Genomic DNA, 20,184 nt, shown 5'->3' with positions numbered 1-20,184 from the left:
ATTTGTATGCACATCCTGGAACCACGCCCAAGTTGGATGCACGACTTTGGGCGCAATATATAATCTGGGGGATAGAGTACATGCAAAAATGTAAACCTTCGAAGTAGATTTAAATCAATGTATTGACATTTGAGTACTGTTGGAGCGATTTCTTGCAGCCTATTTTATTTATTTATTAGGATTTATTAACCACCTTTATGAAAGAGATTCACCCATTTTATAAAGGCACATAGGTGCTTATGGTTCTTTTATAAAATAGGTTTAAAGTATATGACTTTTTGGACTTCTCAGATAGTAATACTGTTTTAAAATTACTACGGTGCTATGCATGTAGCGATGCCATTACCAAGAATTTCATTTGTATCTGCATTTTATTGAATACTTTGGCTGGTTATTGCATTTCAGCTTGACAGTCATATTAAATATGATTGCAATTCTGAGAAAATATTCCAAGATTTTAAGCTTTAGTAATGTATTAAAAAGGGGATTAAAGATTGGCTGCTAATATTGAGCAAAATCACAGATGTGACTGTGTATATTAGACATGGGATAAGATGCCATAATACCACACTGGCCCTCTCACAATACACCATCTTGACCCACCAAGATAAACTTTAGGATTAAACAAAGGACTGACATCTTTTGTCTTTCCCTAAACATAACTCATGTTTGTTGGCGTGACTTTTTACCTGTCCTGTACTTATAGTATGCCAGATCTAGCCCAGAACATTTGTAGATCAGATGCATTCATCACTTAGATTAAAACATAGAAAACAAAATAAAATGAAACCTTTTTTATTGGATTAACGTAATACATTTTTTGATTAGCTTTCAAAGGTAACCCTTCTTCTTCAGATCTGATCCGAAGAAAAAGGGTTATCTTTGAAAGCTAATCAAAAAATATATTGTTAGTCCATAAAAAGGGTATTGTTTTATTTTATTTTTTCTGTTTTGTTTCATTTCTGTTTGTTACCTTTAAAAGTGGATTAACACGGCTACCATATCACATCACTAAGGAGCCCTTTTACTAAACTGTGGTAAAAAGGGCCCTGTACTAGCAGCAATGGCCGTTTCTGCCATGCACTGAGGCCTTTTTTACTGCAGAGGGTAAAAGGCTGAAAAAAGAAAAGGCAATGCGGTAAGATTAAATTTACCACATGGCCATGTGGGGGGTGGGGAGCACTTACTGCCACCCATTGAGGTGGCAGTAAGGGCTCCTGCGCTAACCTGGCAGTGACCAGGTAGCACATGATGCTGCCCGATTACCGCCAGGTAAACCCCTGCGGAAATATTTCTGCTAGCGCTGGAAATGCCGCGCACTAGGATAGGAAATACCGCTAGCAGGCACGTTGGGCCAGCAATAGTTCTGGATTGGCATACGATAAGCCTTCGTTGGCTTACTGCCACTTAATAAAAGGGCTCCTTAGATTGTAAGCCTAGTAGAGACAGAGAAAGTACCTGAATATAATATGTAAAGTGCTTTAGTTGTACCACAGAAGTGCAGCATGTGAAATGCATTACCCTTTACCTCTTTACCCTTCTACCTGTAAAAAAGATTCTAAAGTCGAACAGGAGGAGCCATAGAACCTGAAGCTGTGTTAGCTGTTTTGTCAGCCAATGGATGTCTTCATTATCTTCTTTTACAGATGGACACTTTTGTGGTTGAAACAGTAACACAGCATCATTCACATTCCTCTTGTTATCATCCCGCCATTTACTTAACACTATATTCCCTCTGACTGGGCTTATTTCTAGGTTTTATTTTTGTCTTCTTCAAATGTTTATGATTCCAACTTCCAGCTGTTCTGCTTTCTTACATTGAATGCTGCAGGTGCTATTGGTTTGTTGGACCTTTGATGACTGGTTTGGTCATAGAGAAGAGGAAATTGAAAAACTTAAAATATTTATTCCATAGGCCAAGGCAGAAATAAGAAGTAAAAATGAACTGTTAATTAAGAGGCCCTTTTACTAAAATGCTCTAATATTTTTCAGGTAACACAGCTTGATTTTCCCACGTAGCGGGTTTGTTTTTTAGGGCAAATATCTTTTTTGTTTTTTGCAAGCTGTGTGCTAATATTGCAATTAGTGTGCAAGACCTGCCAAAAATTTAATGTAGGAGTACTTAATGCCTCCTAAATAGGAGGTGCTAAGTGCTCTTGCATTACAACTGTGTTAAGCAGTTAGCGTTTGTTAATTATAATACACTAGTTTGCTAATGCAAACACACCTATTCCTTACCCATGCCACACTCCCAAAAATATTTTTACAGAATTGGTGTAATAACAGAGAAAATACTGCACAGTGCTTTTCATGGTGATATTTGATTCTTGTCCCCCCAGTTGATCTGATCCTCACCATCTTTTTCCCTTCTGACACCCTTGATTATATTCTCTGACTCCATACCCTTGTTTGAAACCCCCAGCTGCCTTAGCAGATCTCCCCTCTGATCCCTCCATCTAACCAATTTCCCACCCACAAGTTGTCGAGGAAACCCTCCCCACCGCAGCTCCTCCGTCCCCTCCACTCTCACCCTTTTTCTTTCCCACAAAAGGGCAGGGTGGGAGTGGGGGAGGGAACCATTCTCATCCTGACCCATTAGATTACCAGGGATTACCTCCAGATAAGTTATGGATGTAGGGGACCTGATGAGTGAGAGAGGGTTTCCTTGACAACTTGTGGGTGGGGCTTTTGTTCAAGGGAAATGTTTATCTGGGGACTTGGATCAGCAGAGTTGGGGGATCTACTAAGGGGATTGGGGTTGCAATCAGGAGGGTCAGGTTAGGGGATAAGATTAGGGGTGTTGGGGGGGGGATAGGATGATGGAATGTCCAGAAGGGAGGGATATGTGTTAGGGGTGTGCTATTGCTCCTGTTGATTTGTACTCTTATTTATTTATTCTTGGGTTTGCACCGCATTACCTGTAGTGGTTGATATTGCAAGCACTTGTGCTATTTGGTATTACATGCAGTAAATGTCTACCATTTGTGGTAGATACAAGGCAGATGCTAGATATGCCCCCTACATTTACTGCACATGCTTTGCACTTACCATGCACTATTATTTTGCAACTAATGCATATGTACACTTTTGTAAAAATACCTCCTTGAGTCAAATTGAATTTTTCTTTCAGCATAAGCCTCCATTACAGTTGACAAAATGGAGAAAGCTTTTTTAACTTTATACTGTAGGACTAAACCGTTCCAATACCAACTGCAACATCATGTGGTACCCTTAGACTAATCACTTCACAGATTACAATATCATCATCCATTTTAACTCAGCATTCAGTCCCATATGTAATGAAAATATCCAGTATTTCAAATATTTTTATCTTGGGAGAACAGGAGAAAGTGCTGATTTTGGACTTAGGATTTGTTCCTTTTACATCCTATGATCCATTTAAGACTAAAATGTGATTTACAAATTTATTCAGAAATTGCAGTTTTGATATTTATTTTCTTTGATTCCATTTGCTCTGAATATATTTATGATTCATCCACCATCGAGATGGTATCTCCCTGGTCCGTTGGACCCATATATATTAACTTTTAATGCTCTGAAACATTTGCAGGATAAAAATTAATTTACGTTTTTCAGAACTGATAAAGGTGGCATGGTGGGTCTTCTGTCTATAATCAGTTGCTTTCAAAAGTTGAGGGTAAACTTCATTTTCATACATCTTACAGTCCAATAGCACAATTGCTCTCCCTTTATTAGCTCTTAGGATGATAACATCAGAGTTTTTCTTCAAAGAAGCAGTTGTAGACTGTTCTTTTTATTGTGCAGTTAAAGAATGTTCTTGAGGACTGTTGCTCCAAGTGTTCAATATCCCTCAATTCAAGTTTCTTAAATGTCAATAAGACTGGATCAATAGGGCCCAGAGGGATCCAACTCGATTTGTTTGTAACAATTGAATTATCACTGTAAGTGCCTTTTTTTCTCACAAAAAAAAAACACTTTAATTGTAAAATCCGAAAGAACTTTTCAAAGTCAAATTGGCATTGAAAAGCATCATGTAATTGCGTAGGTACCAGTGATAATCCTTTAGAAAACACTTATTTCATTTGATGACAAAACCAAGGATGACAAGTTAATTATTGCTTGATTATCTATTTCTGTGATCGTGTGTATGGGCGATCTTGTTGGTTCTGATAATCTCCTTCTATTCTGCGATAATAACGGTTGAAACCTCTCCGGATTATAGTTTGTTAGAAAAGATCCAATGAGAGATTTACAATTTATTATATCCAAGATAACTATGGAAGCTCTAAAGAGAGGTTTTCTTACAAGAAAGGAATTTAAATATTTGAATGTTGTTGCTCCAACGACACCAGTATTTATATTCTACCGAAAATTCATATGACGTTGTTAAATCCCCCAGGTCAACCGATTGTTTTGAGTAAGGGATCTGTACTAGAACCTTTATCAGTCTACGTGGACCATTATTTTGAAACCTATTGTTCAAAAGGCTAAGTCAAATATTAAAGACTCGTCAGATTTTCTAAGCCAGTTGGAGGAATTTGCTCAGACAGAAACTGATTAAAAAAGTTATCTGTTATGGTATTAGACATTATTTTTCTTTATACAGCTATACTTCAGCATGAGGCATTGCATGTATTTGAACATTATTTGAATACCAGAGTGATTAAAATATTTCCAACCTCTTTTATAGTGGCTTCAGCTGAGATAGCCATGACAAATGTTTTTTTTACAAGTTTTTTCAACAAATCTCTGGAGTAGAGATGGGGGCAGTGATGGCCCCCTCAATTTCAAATTTGTTTGTCACTTTTTTTGAGCAATATACTGTTTATTGTTCTTTTTTGAACATGTGAAATTATGGGTACGTTTTATTGATGTTATCTTCTTCATTTGGAGTGGTTCTAGCTCAGCTTTAGAAGAATTTGTAGAGTGGTTAAGTGGAAGTAAACTGGCATTGAAATTTTCAGCTACTTGGCATTTGACAGAAATTTCTTTTTTTTTGGACGTACATATTTTGAAAACAGATAAAGCTTTATTGACTACAATTTTCTGCAAAGAAACTGACCTGAATTCTTTGTTAAGTTATGAAAGTTGTCATCCTCGATCTCTGAAGGGCAGTTTACCAATTTCTCAATTTTTGAGATATAGAAGAATATGCTCCATGAATGATGAATTTGAGAGACAAAGCAAAGTGTTGAAAAATAGATTAAGAGATGGAGGTTATTCGGGTTCAATTATTCGAAAGGCATACAAAAGAGCCAAATATAGTAACAGATTGGCTCCTACATCCAAATAGAGAAAAAGACAACAAATGAAACATTAACATGTGTATTGCGATATAGAAATAAAGCGAATGCGCTTGTGAGAATTTTAAGACAGCATTGGAATGTTATCTCTACATTGCCTACATTTGAGAATACAAAATTAAGAGTGGCCTTTAGTAGGGAGAAGAACCTCAAAGAACTATTTTGTCCATCTGAATTTTCAGTTATGATGAGAAAAATTGAGCCTCCACAAGGACACAGAGCATGTACATAATGCTCTGTATGTTTGAATATGCTAGAGCAATCCAATTTTATTAATCCGCTGGATAGAAAAGATTTTCAATTGAGAATTAATACTAGCTGTCTGTTCCCTTATGTTGTGTATTGTATTGCTGTCCGTGTCGAAAATTGTATGTCGGGCAAAATCAAGAGCTCTGAAATTGAGGATATTAGAGCATAAAAGGACTATTCAGACATGTAAAGAGACATCACCTTTAGTGATAAGTTGCACTCAGTTTAAACACCACTTTGCGTCTTTAAAGTGTATTGTGTCAGAACAGATGTTACTGAAAAATAGGGAAGAGAATCAGAGATGTCAGTTGCTGAAAGCCGAACAGCGTTGGATCTTTAAATTGAAATCCATGAAACCCAATGGTTTAAATGTGAAGATAGAATGGCAACACTTCTTTTGATTGGAAGTGTATTTGAAATTTTCCTGCCCTGTGAAGTGATTGGTAATTGGGTATCTTACAAGACACGTTAGAAATGTAGGGCAGCGGGTAAGATGTTGTATCTTGTTTGTGAGCGTGTTTCAGTAGAGAGCTCCCTAAGTTTTTGGGGTACGCTAATCTGTTGTTTTACTTTTTGAATAGATTTGCACTTTTTAGATTATAAGAATATATGTTTGCCTTACAGAAAATGTTCTCCTGCCTATTAACTACCACAAGTCCCTGAAGCAGAAACGAAATGCTAGCCACCGGACTTATGTGGTGATGGTCATTAAACTTACAAGTTAAGTATGGTGTTCTGAAGAATGTACACGAGAGCTTATTACATATTTTGATTTATCAAATAATACAAAATAAATAATGCAAAAGAGGTTTTTTATGCCGATTATAGACACTGAACCCCGATTGGCTATAATGACATGAAATAGCTGAGGTTTGCTGAGGCTTCTTCCTCTTTGTGTTTTGTGCAAAGATTTTATAAAATATGTTTGGAAGCCATGCAAGAATTGCTGAGTATTGAATATATTTTTGGCATGGTTGAAATATCTGAATCCAGGTTTGTTGTTTGTTTTGTCCTATCATCAGTTCCAAATAAATGTTTTGGATACTTTGAAGTGAAGAGAGAAATATGGCTGGCAAAAGCACAGGTGGAAGAAAAAATGGCTAGATATATAAAGAGATCTGATAAGACTTTTTCAGGTATATTTGGGAAAGAAGGAAAGCTAGAAATGGAATTTTAAGACTGATTGATGCTGAAAACTGCTATGAGGAGAGTGATAACAAAAAGCAGATGTGTTTAACCAATTACTTTTGTTCTGTATTCATGGGAAAAAAATCCTGGAGAAGGACTTTGGTTAGCTGACAAAGATACATATGGGAATGGACTAAATATCTCACCATTCACGGAAGGACGTGGTTATAAAAAACTGAAAGTGGACAAAGCCATGGGACTGGATGAGATTTATTCTAGGATATTGAGAGAGCTCAAAGCTTTTCTTGCAGGTCCTTTTAAAGATTTGTTTAATAAATCCATGGAGACAGGAGGGTTTCTGCAGGATTGGAGATGAGCAGATGTGGTCCCTCTTCATAAAAATGATGACCAAGAAGAAGAAGTTGTGAGAATTATAGGTCGGTAAGCCTTACTTTGGTGGTTAGAAAAGTAATGGGGTTGCCGCAGAAGGAATAGTGAATTTTCTGGAATCCAGTGAGTTAAATGATCATAGGCAGTATTGTTTTACCAAAGAAAAACTGTTCCAATGAATCTGATTGATTTTTTTTTTTACTAGGAAACTAGAGAATTGAATTGTAGACATGCACTAGGTGTAATCTACTTTTGTTCCTGATAGGAGGCTCATTAATAAACCATGAACTGAAGTTAGGACCTAGGGTAGTGGACTGGATTGGAAACTGGTTGACTGACAGACAGTGTGTCAGAGTGTGGTGGTAAGTTGCTTTGAGAAAAGAAAAATGTGAGAAGTGGAGTTCCTCACGGATCTGTACTGAGGCTGATTTTATTAAAAGAAGCATAGAGGAACTGAGCTATATTTTTCTTTTAGAAGACCTCCGAGATTCTGATCTGTGAAACATGATGTCATGTCAAAGGATGACAGTCTTCTATAATTTGACAAGATAAGTTATTACTTCAGAGGCCCTTTTACTAAGCTGTGTAAGTGTCTACATACGCCCAATGTGCACCAAAATGGAGTTACCGCCTGACTACCGCATGGCTCATGCAGTAATTTCATTGGCACATCTGAAAACATTTTTTTATTTTCAGCCGCGCGTAACACGCACGCCAAGTGGCATTTGGCACATGTAGGCCATTACTGCCCGGATTCTTTACCACTAGGTCGATTGCTGGCGGTAAGGTCTGAGACCCAAAATGGATGCGCAGCAATTTTGATTTTGCCGCACGCCCATTTTCAGCAAAAAAAAAGAAAAAAAGGCATTTTTTGTAGGTGCGCATGCCCAAAACACACGTCTACACTGCCGCAGGCCATTTTTCAGCACACCTTAGTAAAAGGACCCCTCAATTTGGAATATTATGCCATATATTTTGAAAGTTAACCTTCTGAATTTGGGGCACTAGAATCACAACATTTATGAAAATGATGGACCTATAACAAATGTGGATTAATTTTAAATATCACCAAGGAAAGGATCCCAGTGATTTTAACCCTCTGATGGTCAAAAACAAACCTTGCTAGGAAATTGCTGCCTTGTTTAATGCTAAACATATCCTCTCCTAGCTTGTGAATATTTGAATGTTTGCCTGTAATATACCTTACAAATTAGTCTGCCATTCATTTCCCTAGATTCATGATCCTAGTGATGAAAAGCAGTGGTAAGCTCCTAAGCTTTTTTTCCCCATTCTACATCTGTCCCTTATCACCATTCTCCTTTTATGCTCCTAAATTAAGGAGTTAAGTGAAATTTGAGTACTATATGCATACTCAAACATAAACGTATCCGAGTATACACCAAGATAAGGAAAAGGGGGGAAAACGTTAAATATAAACCAGAGAGTTTATATTTGACAATTTAAGTGGAACACCACAGGGGAAGGGAGAAGGAGAGAAAGTGTTTCTCTCCTTCTCCCTTCCCATGTGGTGTTTCACATTTCTACATTTCTGGCCTCCCTTCTGGTATGTGGCAGTTTTGTCCTTACCTTCTTCCCATGGCAGACGCTGTGGGAAGGAGGAGCAGTGTCCTTGGATCACCAATCTAGGGGTGGGGTGGGTTATATTGGGGAAGAAATGCTGGTCACCGGGAGAGAAGGGATGTGGAGGATTTGGAGAAGAATGGTGGAGTGTGAAACGAGAGACTCAAATATAAACTGAGATCCCCATTTTTGGCCTTTCTTTTTTGGATCAAAAATAACAGATTATATTTGAGTATTTACAGTACATTTTTAGAGCATAAATCCAAGAATATCAGCCCCCAGCTCTCCTTTTTTAAAAGTTTTATTAATTTCATTTGGACAATATTTTATTTTCTTTGAAAGCTTCTTCTACATATCTGGTCCCTTATTCTTGTCAATCTGAGGCAGTTTGGTTGTAAGGAAGACAAAGACGTAGCGGAGAGACTGAATGAATTCTTTGCTTCGGTCTTCACCGAGGAAGATTTGGGTGGGATACCGGTGTCAGAAATGGCATTTCAAGCGGACGAGTCGGAGAAACTTACTGACTTCACGGTAAACCTGGAGGACGTAATGGGGCAGTTCGGCAAACTGAAGAGTAGCAAATCTCCTGGACCGGATGGTATTCATCCTAGAGTACTGATAGAACTGAAAGATGAGCTTGCAGAGCTACTGCTAGTGATATGCAACTTATCCTTAAAATCGAGCGTGGTACCGGAAGATTGGAGGGTGGCCAATGTAACACTCATTTTTAAAAAAGGCTCCAGGGGAGTTCCGGGAAATTATAGACCGGTGAGTCTGACGTCGGTGCCGGGGAAAATGGCAGAGGCTATTATTAAAAACAAAATTACAGAGCACATCCGAGGACATGGATTACTGAGACCGAGTCAGCACGGCTTTTGTGTGGGGAAATCTTGCCTGACCAATTTACTTCAATTCTTTGAAGGAGTAAACAAACATGTGGACAAAGGGGAGCCAGTTGATATTGTGTATCTGGATTTTCAAAAGGCGTTTGACAAGGTACCTCATGAAAGGCTACAGAGGAAATTGGAGGGTCATGGGATAGGAGGAAATGTCCTATTGTGGATTAAAAACTGGTTGAAGGATAGGAAACAGAGAGTGGGGTTAAATGGGCAGTATTCACAATGGAGAAGGGTAGTTAGTGGGGTTCTTCAGGGGTCTGTTCTAGGACCGCTGCTTTTTAATATATTTATAAATGATTTAGAGATGGGAGTAACTAGCGAGGTAATTAAATTTGCTGATGACACAAAGTTATTCAAAGTCGTTAACTCGCGACAGGATTGTGAAAAATTACAAGAGGACCTTACGAGACTGGGAGACTGGGCGGCTAAATGGCAGATGACGTTTAATGTGAGCAAGTGCAAGGTGATGCATGTGGGAAAAAAGAACCCGAATTATAGCTACGTCATGCAAGGTTCCACGTTAGGAGTTACGGACCAAGAAAGGGATCTGGGTGTCGTCGTCGATAACACACTGAAACCTTCTGCTCAGTGTGCTGCTGCGGCTAGGAAAGCGAATAGAATGTTGAGTATTATTAGGAAAGGTATGGAAAACAGGTGTGAGGATATTATAATGCCGTTGTATCGCTCCATGGTGCGACCGCACCTTGAGTATTGTGTTCAATTCTGGTCGCCGCATCTCAAGAAAGATCTAGTAGAATTGGAAGAGGTGCAGCGAAGGGCGACTAAAATGATAGCGGGGATGGAACGACTTCCCTATGAAGAAAGACTAAGGAGGCTAGGGCTATTCAGCTTGGAGAAGAGATGGCTGAGGGGAGACATGATAGAGGTATATAAAATAATGAGTGGAGTGGAACAGGTGGATGTGAAGCGTCTGTTCACGCTTTCCAAAAATACTAGGACTAGGGGGCATGCGATTAAACTACAGTGTAGTAAATTTAAAACAAATCGGAGAAAATTCTTCTTCACCCAACGTGTAATTAAACTCTGGAATTCATTGCCGGAAAATGTGGTGAAGGCGGTTAGCTTAGCAGAGTTTAAAAAGGGGTTGGACGGTTTTCTAAAGGACAAGTCCATAAACCGCTACTAAACGGACTTGGAAAAATCCAAAATCCCAGGAATAACATGTATAGAATGTTTGTATGTTTGGGAAGCTTGCCAGGTGCCCTTGGCCTGGATTGGCCGCTGTCGTGGACAAGATGCTGGGCTCGATGGATCCTTGGTCTTTTCCCAGTATGGCATTACTTATGTACTTATGAACCATTATTATGATACATAAGAACTGTGAGGCAAACACAGATAACATTTTGGGGTGCTATTGGGGAACAGAAATGTAGTATAGATTGCAGAAGAACTGGACACTGCCACGTTCTGGCATTAGACAAAGTAGTATCAGAAGCAATCTCCAGATCCAAGCTCAATATGCCCAAATAATAATAGACAGAACTAACTCCACTCCACAGGTATTATAAAAAAAAATAGAGTGCATATTTATTTATAGTAGCAACAAAAAACAATATGAAAGTTGCAGGAATGAAGACAGAAAATGGTCTTATTATAGAAACAGTTCAAAGTAAATGCACATCACCCTTGACAGACTTATAATTTAGTCAGCTATTCTACACCCATAGCACTTATAAAACATCTATACATGGCAATTATACAACCTGATGTAGACATCCAGCAGATGGCAGAGTGTTCCTCAGATGGTCAGCCACATGTACAGCAGGGGCTGCACCTCGGATGAAATGTCAACACAGCAGCCCTTGGCATCAAATATTGAACCCATTTTTATACAATAATCATGAACTGTAGTTGGGCTAATGATGTGCATTCTGGCCTTGTCGTCACACACACAAAGCTTTGTTTGTCCCAGATGTTGTGGCTTCAAGGGCCACAAGATTGTCTCACTGGCACCATGTTGAAGGGGTCACCTTGACAATGAGCTTAGGTTTCATAAACAATGTGCAGTTTTGCCAGCCACAGCGTCTGACCGGCTGGTCTGGCCATGACATTGGTGCTGATATTGTTGTTATTCTGGTACATCGGCACCCTTGGCAGCATTTTTTGTTTGAATGCAAGGCTGAGGCTTCTTAAACAACAGGCTTTAGCAGTAAAAGATGAAATAAGTCTGCGTCTGCATTTTTAGTCAGGTTGTTAATCCTAGATAATGCCATTTATCACAATCCCATATATTTTTGTTATATTGGAACATACAGTGCTGTATATTACATAGTAACATAGTAACATAGTAGATGACGGCAGAAAAAGACCTGCACGGTCCATCCAGTCTGCCCAAGAAGATAAATTCATATGTGCTACTTTTTTTATTTGTACTGTCCTCTTCAGTGCACAGACCATATAAGTCTGGCCAGCCCTATCCCCGCCTCCCAACCACCAACCTCGCCTCCCAACCACCAGCTCTGGCACAGACCGTATAAGTCTGCCCAGCACTATCCCTGCCACCCACCACCGGCTCTGGCACAGACCGTATAAGTCTGCCCAGCACTATCCCCGCCTCCCAACCACCAACCCCACCTCCCAACCACCAGCTCTGGCACAGACCGTATAAGTCTGCCCAGCACTATCCCCGCCGCCCAACCACCAGCCCCGGCACAGACTGCATAAGTCTGCCCAGCACTAGTCCCGCCTCCCAACCACCAGCCGCAGCACAGACCGTATATGTCTGCCCACACTAGCCCCGCCTCCCAACCACCAGCTCTGCCACCCATTCTAGGCTAAGCTCCTGAGGATCCCTTTCTTCTGCACAGTGCTTCATAGTGCTTGCTTTGCTTCTACAAAGCAAACATAATAATTGTCATACATAATTTTAAGTTGGATATCAATTACAGGAAACAGTAGTATGTTAATGATCTCTTTACTGGCACGTATTCACTTGATATGAAAGGAACCCTTTTACATCAATTGATCAAGTGAATATGCTCCAATAAAGAGATCATTACCACACTGTTGTTTCCTGCAGTTGATATCCAGCTCTACGTTCTGTCTGTGGTTTGTGTATTGAACTTAACCTCTACTTTTGACCATAAAAATTGCCCTACTGGATCAGAGTAAAGGTCAGTGAAGCTCAGTCTTCTTTTTCCAACAATGATCAAGCGGTCACAAATCCTTGGCAGGATCCCAGAAGGTAGATAGATTCTAGGCTGCTTATCCCAGGGATAAGCAGTGGGTTTCCTCAAGTCCAGAATAATAATGGTTAATGAACTTAATGAACTTATCTTCCAGGAACTTGTTCTAAACTTTTATCAACCCAGGTACATCAGCAGCTTTTACCACATCCTCTGGCAACAAGTTCCTAAGCTGAAGTTTGCACTATGTGAAAAAATGATATATTTTGAATGTACTAGGTAGTAATTTCATTGCATTTCCTAGTCTTTGTACTTTTTGAAAAAGTAAACAATTCAAGTTCTCATGTTCAACTCAAACTTGTTTATTTGATATATTGCTTATTAAGTTGTTTCCAAAGGAAAAGCTAAATTATATAATGAACATTTTTAAAAAATGGATGCATGCAAATAAACCATCAATTAAGAATTAGCTTTACAACATAACAATTAAATATAACAAGTTAAAAATCAACAGCACGACAAAATATTATGCAGGTACATGATTTACCAGATACCTGAATCACTTCTCCCCTCATCCACTGGATATTTACCCCCAGATTCTATATATGGCGCCCAGAAATGGGTGCTCAAATTTGGTCACACTTCCAAGATGCGCGTGAAAATTAATTGGCTAGCTGTGAACCATTATTGATTGCTAACAGCCAATTATTGATGTTCATTGGCACCAATTGAGATTTGCATGCACATCTGGCTGTGCACTATAATATAATGCTGGGCCCCTAAATTCCATAGCGTGTAGTCTGGGTGCTAGGTTATACACCAAGTTTCAGCAAGCGTAAATCTGGCACCCAGACTTGGGCTTGGAATTTGGCGCTATATGGTATTCTGTAAAGGGTGCATGCTACTTTTATAAAATAGCGCTTAGCATCAATCTTTTCCAACGCTTATTTTTGAGCACTATTTATAGAATTTCTCCCTTAAAGGGCAAATCTATAATCTATGTGCCCACATTTACACATCAATTGTTAAATGGAGGAGTGGTCTAGTGGTTAGAGCATCATTCTTGATATCCAGAGGTGACCAGTTCAAATCCCACTGCTGCCATTGTGATCTTGGGCAAGCCACTTACTCTTCCATTGCCTTAAAGATTGTGAGCCCTCCAGGTACAGGAAAACACCCAGTGTACCTGAATGTAACTCACCTTGAGCTACTACTGAAAAGGTGGGAGCAAAATCCAAGTAAATGTCTAGAATGTGCACTTACATTTTGCTATTGACATGGTGTGGCCTTGCCTAAATGTTGGCATGTAAATGTTGACTTATGCTAGTATTCTGTAATGGAATCTGGGCGCGCAGATGCTGTTATAGACTATGGGAGTCTTTTACAAAGCCACACTAGCGTTTTTAGCTTGTAGTAAAAATCAGCTGGTAGTAAACACTGAGATTCCCATAGGAATATAATGGGCATCTCAGTATTTACCGGCAGCTGTCTTTTACCGTAAGCTAAAAAATGCTAGCAAGGCTTGGTAAAATACCAAGTACTTAGTGCTTAGGGCTAGATTCTGTATATGGCACCTTAAAAATCCGCATGGAAACAAATTACGCCTAGGTTTATTCTCTAAACTACGCCTAAATTTTATAGAATAGACTTATTCTGCGTGATGTATAGAATATGCCAAGCAACGAAATTTGATCACATCCATTTAGGCCACGTTTTACTTGGTGTAAATCCTGACACTAGATTAGATTTTAGAAACACACACACCCCGCCCATGGCTATACCCCCCTTTTCAACTATGGGGTCCTTTTACTAAGGTGCACCGGAAAGTGGCCTGTGCTGGTATAGACGCATATATTGGATGCGCACAGGTTCATTTTTCAGCACACCTGCAAAAAAAGGCCTCTTTTTGGTCCGAAAATGGACATGCGGCGAAATGAAAATTGGCATGTGTCCATTTTGGAACTGAGACCTTACCGCCACCCATTGACTTAGTGGTAAGGTCTCATGGTGTGCTCCTTCTTGGTGCCGAACTTTTGTCACCCTTTATAGAATTTCTTCCTATATCAACTGGCTCACCTTTACCCATGTTTGTCCTCAAAATAATGTAACAGATTGGTGGGGCAAGACTTCCTTTAGTAAATCATTTGACTTACCATTAAATCATAATCCACATTATAAGTCCAGCAGTTTTATTGTTATGTCTATAATCAATTGGGGGGGGGGGGGGGGGGGGGATGGGGCGATATTCAGTCCATGGCAGTAAGTGGTCTGCAAGGGCATTGAATATTCATGTATGTCTGCTGACCTGGAAGTTAACTGGACACTGGCTGATATTCAGAGTTGGTACCCAGTTAACTCGCTTCATAAAGTTAGGACAGCTGTTTTGCCATCCTAGCTTTATGTGGTTACTTAACCAGGTAGCAGATTGAATATCACTGCCAACTGCTTAAACTGACAATACGCCCCCGGCCTCAATCTAGCTAGTTAGGGGATGGCAAGTTAGCGGGGATATTCAGCGGCTGTGACTGGTGAAGTGCTGTTGAATATCCAGGATTTATTAGATCAGTTAGGTTTAACCGTTCAGGAGCTTCTGGAAGGGGGCATGTCGATAGCAGAGAGTGGGCATTTCTGTGATAATACATCTACATTATTGCATGCTAACTGATTAGTGCAGGATTAGCACATGAGCCCTCACTGCCTACAAAATGGGTAGCAGTAAGGGCTCATGCACTAATTTTTGTTAATGGCCTTGTGCTAATGGCAACATTAGCACATGGCCATTAATTCAAAAAATAGAAAACTGGCCATTCTCTGAGGACAAGCAGGCTGTAGTATTCTCACAAGTGGGTCGGCGATCTGCAGTGGCCCGGGAACCAGCATTCTGTATTTTACTAGAGCCTTCTGAACGCGTCTCGTTTCCAACTGCGCAAACACAGAGTGCCTTTCCATCTGTCGCGCGACCGCCTCCTCAGTTCTTTTTATTCCGCGCGAGGAGCGGCAGTGTTTTTCTGTTGCTCCTCTGTGTGGCCGGGAAAAGAGCCTGACGTGCCTTTTTGAAGCCCCTTTCAGCTTTTCTTTACTTCTTCATCTTTATTTTGTCTTTAAAAAAACCCAAACAACCCTTAGTGTATATAAATGCTTTTGAATTTTGAATGTTGAATTGAGTCAAAATACTAAATGCACACATTAAATAGCAAAATAAGGAGCTTTTTCCCGATGATAGAAACTTAACAACGGCATATGAGTCCTGCCATTGTAAACCTAGGATTTGTTTAAATCCAAAAGGTTTCTGAGGGATTTTCTCCTTGTGAAACACTGCATGAGTTTGGACAGCTCATCATTGACTAGTGTTTAAACGTGTTTGTATAGATTTGCCCTGAACAAATTCCTGGTCTGAGAAAAGTTCAGGATGGTTTCCCTGGGCACCCTTCTTCCCATGATTCAGGAAAACAATTGGCTATGCTCTTTGGACTTGAAAGACGCTTATACTCGTATCCCAATACTTCAAACTGACAGGAAGTGTCTTCGATTTCGGCTGGGAATGCAACACTTCCAGTACCGTGTGCTGCCCTTTGACCTAGCGTCAGCCCCCAGAGTATTCACAAAATGCCTAGCGGTAGTTGCAGCGTCTCTACGCAGGCTTGGAGTGCATGTGTTTCCTTATCTCGATGATTGGCTGGTGAAGAGGATCTCAGAGGACGGTGCTCGGGAGTCCATGCCGAGGACTATTCAGGGGCTAAAACTGCTAGGGTTTGTAATAAATTAACCCAAGTCCCATCTCACTCCTGTTCAAAGATTGGAGTTCATTGGAGCACTGCTGGACACGGGAACAGTTCGGGCCTATCTCCCCGAGGTCCCTGGTGTCCACGGATCGAGGCATCTCAGCAAGTCACAGCTCGGCAGATGTTGAGACTCTTGGGGCACATGCCCTCCACAGTTCATATTACATCCATGAGATGTCTGCATATGAGATCTGCTGAATGGACCCTGGCTTCTCAGTGGTGTCAAGTCACGGGGAATCTAGAAGATATCTTCCATGTCTCCGCTGACTTTGTATATTCTATGCAGTGGAGGACAATTCGATCCAATCTGACCTTGGGACATCCATTCCAAATTCCTCAGCCACAAAAGGTGCTGACGACAGATGCATCTCTCCTGGGGTGGGGGGGGGGGGGCTTATGTAGATGGGTCCCCCAGTAAACAGATCTTCAGATCAACCTACTGGAGCTCCGAGCGATCTGGAACGCTCTAAAGGCTTTCAGAGATCGGCAGTACAACCAAATTATCTTAATTCAGACAATCAGGTTGTGATGTACTACACCAGGGGTAGGCAACTCCGGTCCTCGAGAGCCGCAGGCAGGTCAGGTTTTCAGGATATCCACAATGAATATACATGAACTTGATTTGCATACACTGCCTCCATGGTATGCAAATCTATCTCCTGCATATTCATTGTGGATATCCTGAAAACCTGACCTGCCTGCGGCTCTCAAGGACCAGAGTTGCCTACCCCTGTACTACACCAACATGCAGGGGGGCACCAGATCTCACTCTCTGTGTCAGGAAACTGTCCAGATGTGGCTATGGGCATGCCGTCATGGCATGTTTCTACAAGCCACATATCTGGCAGGTGTAAACAGTCTGGCTGACAGGCTGAGCAGGATCATGCAACTTCACGAATGGTCCTTGAATATGGGTGTAGCCTGCAAGACCTTCCAAACATGGGGCACCCCCTCGGTGAATCTCTTTGCCACTCAGTACAATCACATGGTCCCTCAGTTCTGTTTCAGACTTCAGGCCCACGACAGACTAGCGTCAGATGCCTTTGTCTTACATTGGGGAACAGGCCTTCTGTATGCATATCCTTCCATACCTCTAGTGGGGAAGACTTCGTTGAAACTCAAGCAAGACCACAGAACCATAATTCTGATTGCAGCCTACTGGCCGCATCAGACATGGTTCCCTCTCCTTCTGGAATTGTCCTCCGAAGAACCATGGAGATTGGAGTGTTTTCCAACCCTCATCACTCAGAACGAGGGGTTGTTCTGCATCCCAACCACCATTCTCTAGCTCTCATGGCCTGGATGTTGAGAGCTTAGAATTTATTTCCTTGGGTCTCTCGGAGGGTGTGTCCCGGGTGTTGCTGTCTTCCAGGGAAGATTCCACTAAGAGATGTTACTCTTTTAAACGGAGAAGGTTTGCCTTCTGGTGTGACAGCAAGGCCATAGATCCCCTTTCTTGTCCTACACTGACCCTGCTTGAATACTTTCTACACTTATCAGAGTCTGATCTCAAGACCAACTCCATAAGGGTTCACCTTAGTGCAATTAGTGCGTATCATGAATGTGTAGAAGGTAAGCCCATCTCTGGACAGCCTTTAGTTGTTCGCTTCATGAGAGGTTTGCTTTTGTCAAAGCCCCCTGTCAAACCTTCACCAGTGTCATAGGATCTCGACATCGTTCTCACCCAGCTGATGAAAGCTGCTTTTGATCCACTGAATTCCTGCCATTTGAGGTACTTGACCTGGAAGATCATTTTCTTGGTGGCTGTTACTTTAGGTCAAAGGGTCATTGAGCTTCAGGCCTTAGTAGTGGATACACCTTATACTAAGTTTCATCACAACAGAGTAGTCCTCCGCACGCCCCCTAAGTTCCTTCCGAAGGAGGTGTCAGAGTTACATCTGAACCAGTTGATTGCCTTGCCAACATTTTTTCCCCGCCCTCATGCCCACCCTGGCAAAAGCAGCTTTTACACCTTGGACTGCAAGAGAGCATAGGCCTTTTACATGGAGCGGACAAAGCCCTTCTGACAGTCTGCCCAGTTGTTTGTTTCTTTCTTTGATCCCAACAGGAGGGGAGTTGCCATAGGTAAATGCATAATTTCCAGTTGGCTAGCAGATTGCATTTCCTTCGCTTATTGCCAAGCTGGGCTGACTCTAGAGGGCCATGTCACGGCTCATAATGTCAGAGCCATGGCTGCGTGGCTCACTTAAGGTCAGCCTCCATTGAAGAGATTTGCAAGGCTGCGACTTGGTCTTCAGTCCGCATATTCACATCTCATTACTGTCTTGAGCAGGATACCAGATGCGAAAGTCGGTTTGGGCAGTCGGAGCTGCAGAATCTGTTTGGGGTTTAGAATCCAACTCCACTCTCCTAGGCCCGTTTTGTTCCGTTCCAGCCTGCACTCTCAGCTAGCTTGTATATAGTTTCAGGTTAATCTGTGTTATGTCCTCGTCGTTGCGAAACCCAATTTACCAATGTTTTTTGTTTTGAGTGAGCCTGGATGCTAGGGATACCCCACTTGTGAGAATACTGCAGCCTGCTTGTCCTTTGAGAAAGCGAAGATACCTGTAGCAGGTATTCTCTGAGATAGCAGGCAGATTATTCTCACAAACCCACCCACCTTTCCTTGGAGTTGTCTTCTCTTTTTCTTTCTTATGCTTTTGACTGAACTGAGGAACGTGGTTACGTAGCGGGCGGGAAGGCACTCCACACATGCGCAGTCGGACGTGTGACGCGTTCAGAAGGCTCTAGCAAAATGTTTGCTATAGAGAATGCTGGTTCTCAGGCTGGCGCGGATCGCCAACCCACTTGTGAGAATAATCAGTCTGCTTTTCTCGGAAAATACCTGCTACAGGTAAGGATCTTTTCTTTTTCTGGCTGTGGGAAAAAACCCACCATAAGCTTAGAGCAGTTCATGTTAAAGTGGTATAGAAATGATAATGAATGAAACATTTTGAAGTCTTTATAGAGTTGCAGATTTTGATCTGTGAAGTCTGGACTTTATTAAGTAGGGCTCAACCCATAATATAGAGGTTATTATGATACTGATTTGCCTCACTGTTCATGTCTTTTTCACAAATCAAAGAAAAGGTCAGAATGGAGAAAGCCCAATCGAAGCATATTGTGGAGCACCCAGCAAAGTGCAGAAAAGGAGAATGTATAGATAGGTTTCAATCTTTGCACATATATGTAAGAATATGTTTGATATAGGCAGAAAAAGTGGGGTAAGAAATACACAATTGACAAAGATGACAACATGAAGAAATATAGATAAGATAAAATGTAATATTTTAATTGTTTCCTAACAAAACAGCTATATAGCAAGCAGGTATTATTTAGACCAGTGTCTCTCAACCTTGTCCTGGAGGCACAGCTAGCCAGTTGGATCTTCAGGATTACCTCAATGAAAGGTATGACATAATTTTTTTTTATAGCTTTGGCCTTTTGTATGCTAATATGTGTCATATATATTCATTACGGTGATCTTAAACGCTTGACTGGTAAGGTGTGCCTCCAGGAGATGGTCGAGAAGCACCGATTTAGACCACATATTAATAACAGCATACATTTCAGATGTAACCTACAAGCCATTACTAACTGATAAGAAAGAAACATTTATTCAACAAATTCATTTCAAAATCCTTATCCCCCACAGACAAATCCATTTTGAGCAACCATACATAACACTTGAAAAAGTACCTTTTGTTCCAAAAAGAAAGTCAAA

General features: G+C 40.9%; 1 protein-coding gene across 1 annotated transcript in view; it reads left to right on the top strand.

Moving 5' to 3' along the window:
* PRKD1 (protein kinase D1) overlaps positions 1 to 20,184 on the top strand; it is a 290,788-nt gene that overhangs the window by 42,416 nt on the left and 228,188 nt on the right. The window lies entirely within an intron of this gene.

The sequence above is a fragment of the Microcaecilia unicolor genome, chromosome 9 (genome assembly GCF_901765095.1).
Source record: "Microcaecilia unicolor chromosome 9, aMicUni1.1, whole genome shotgun sequence".
Classification (NCBI taxonomy): Eukaryota; Metazoa; Chordata; class Amphibia; order Gymnophiona; family Siphonopidae; genus Microcaecilia; species Microcaecilia unicolor.
Note: the sequence above shows the minus strand (reverse complement) of the source record. Positions and strands in the feature narration are given on the sequence as shown.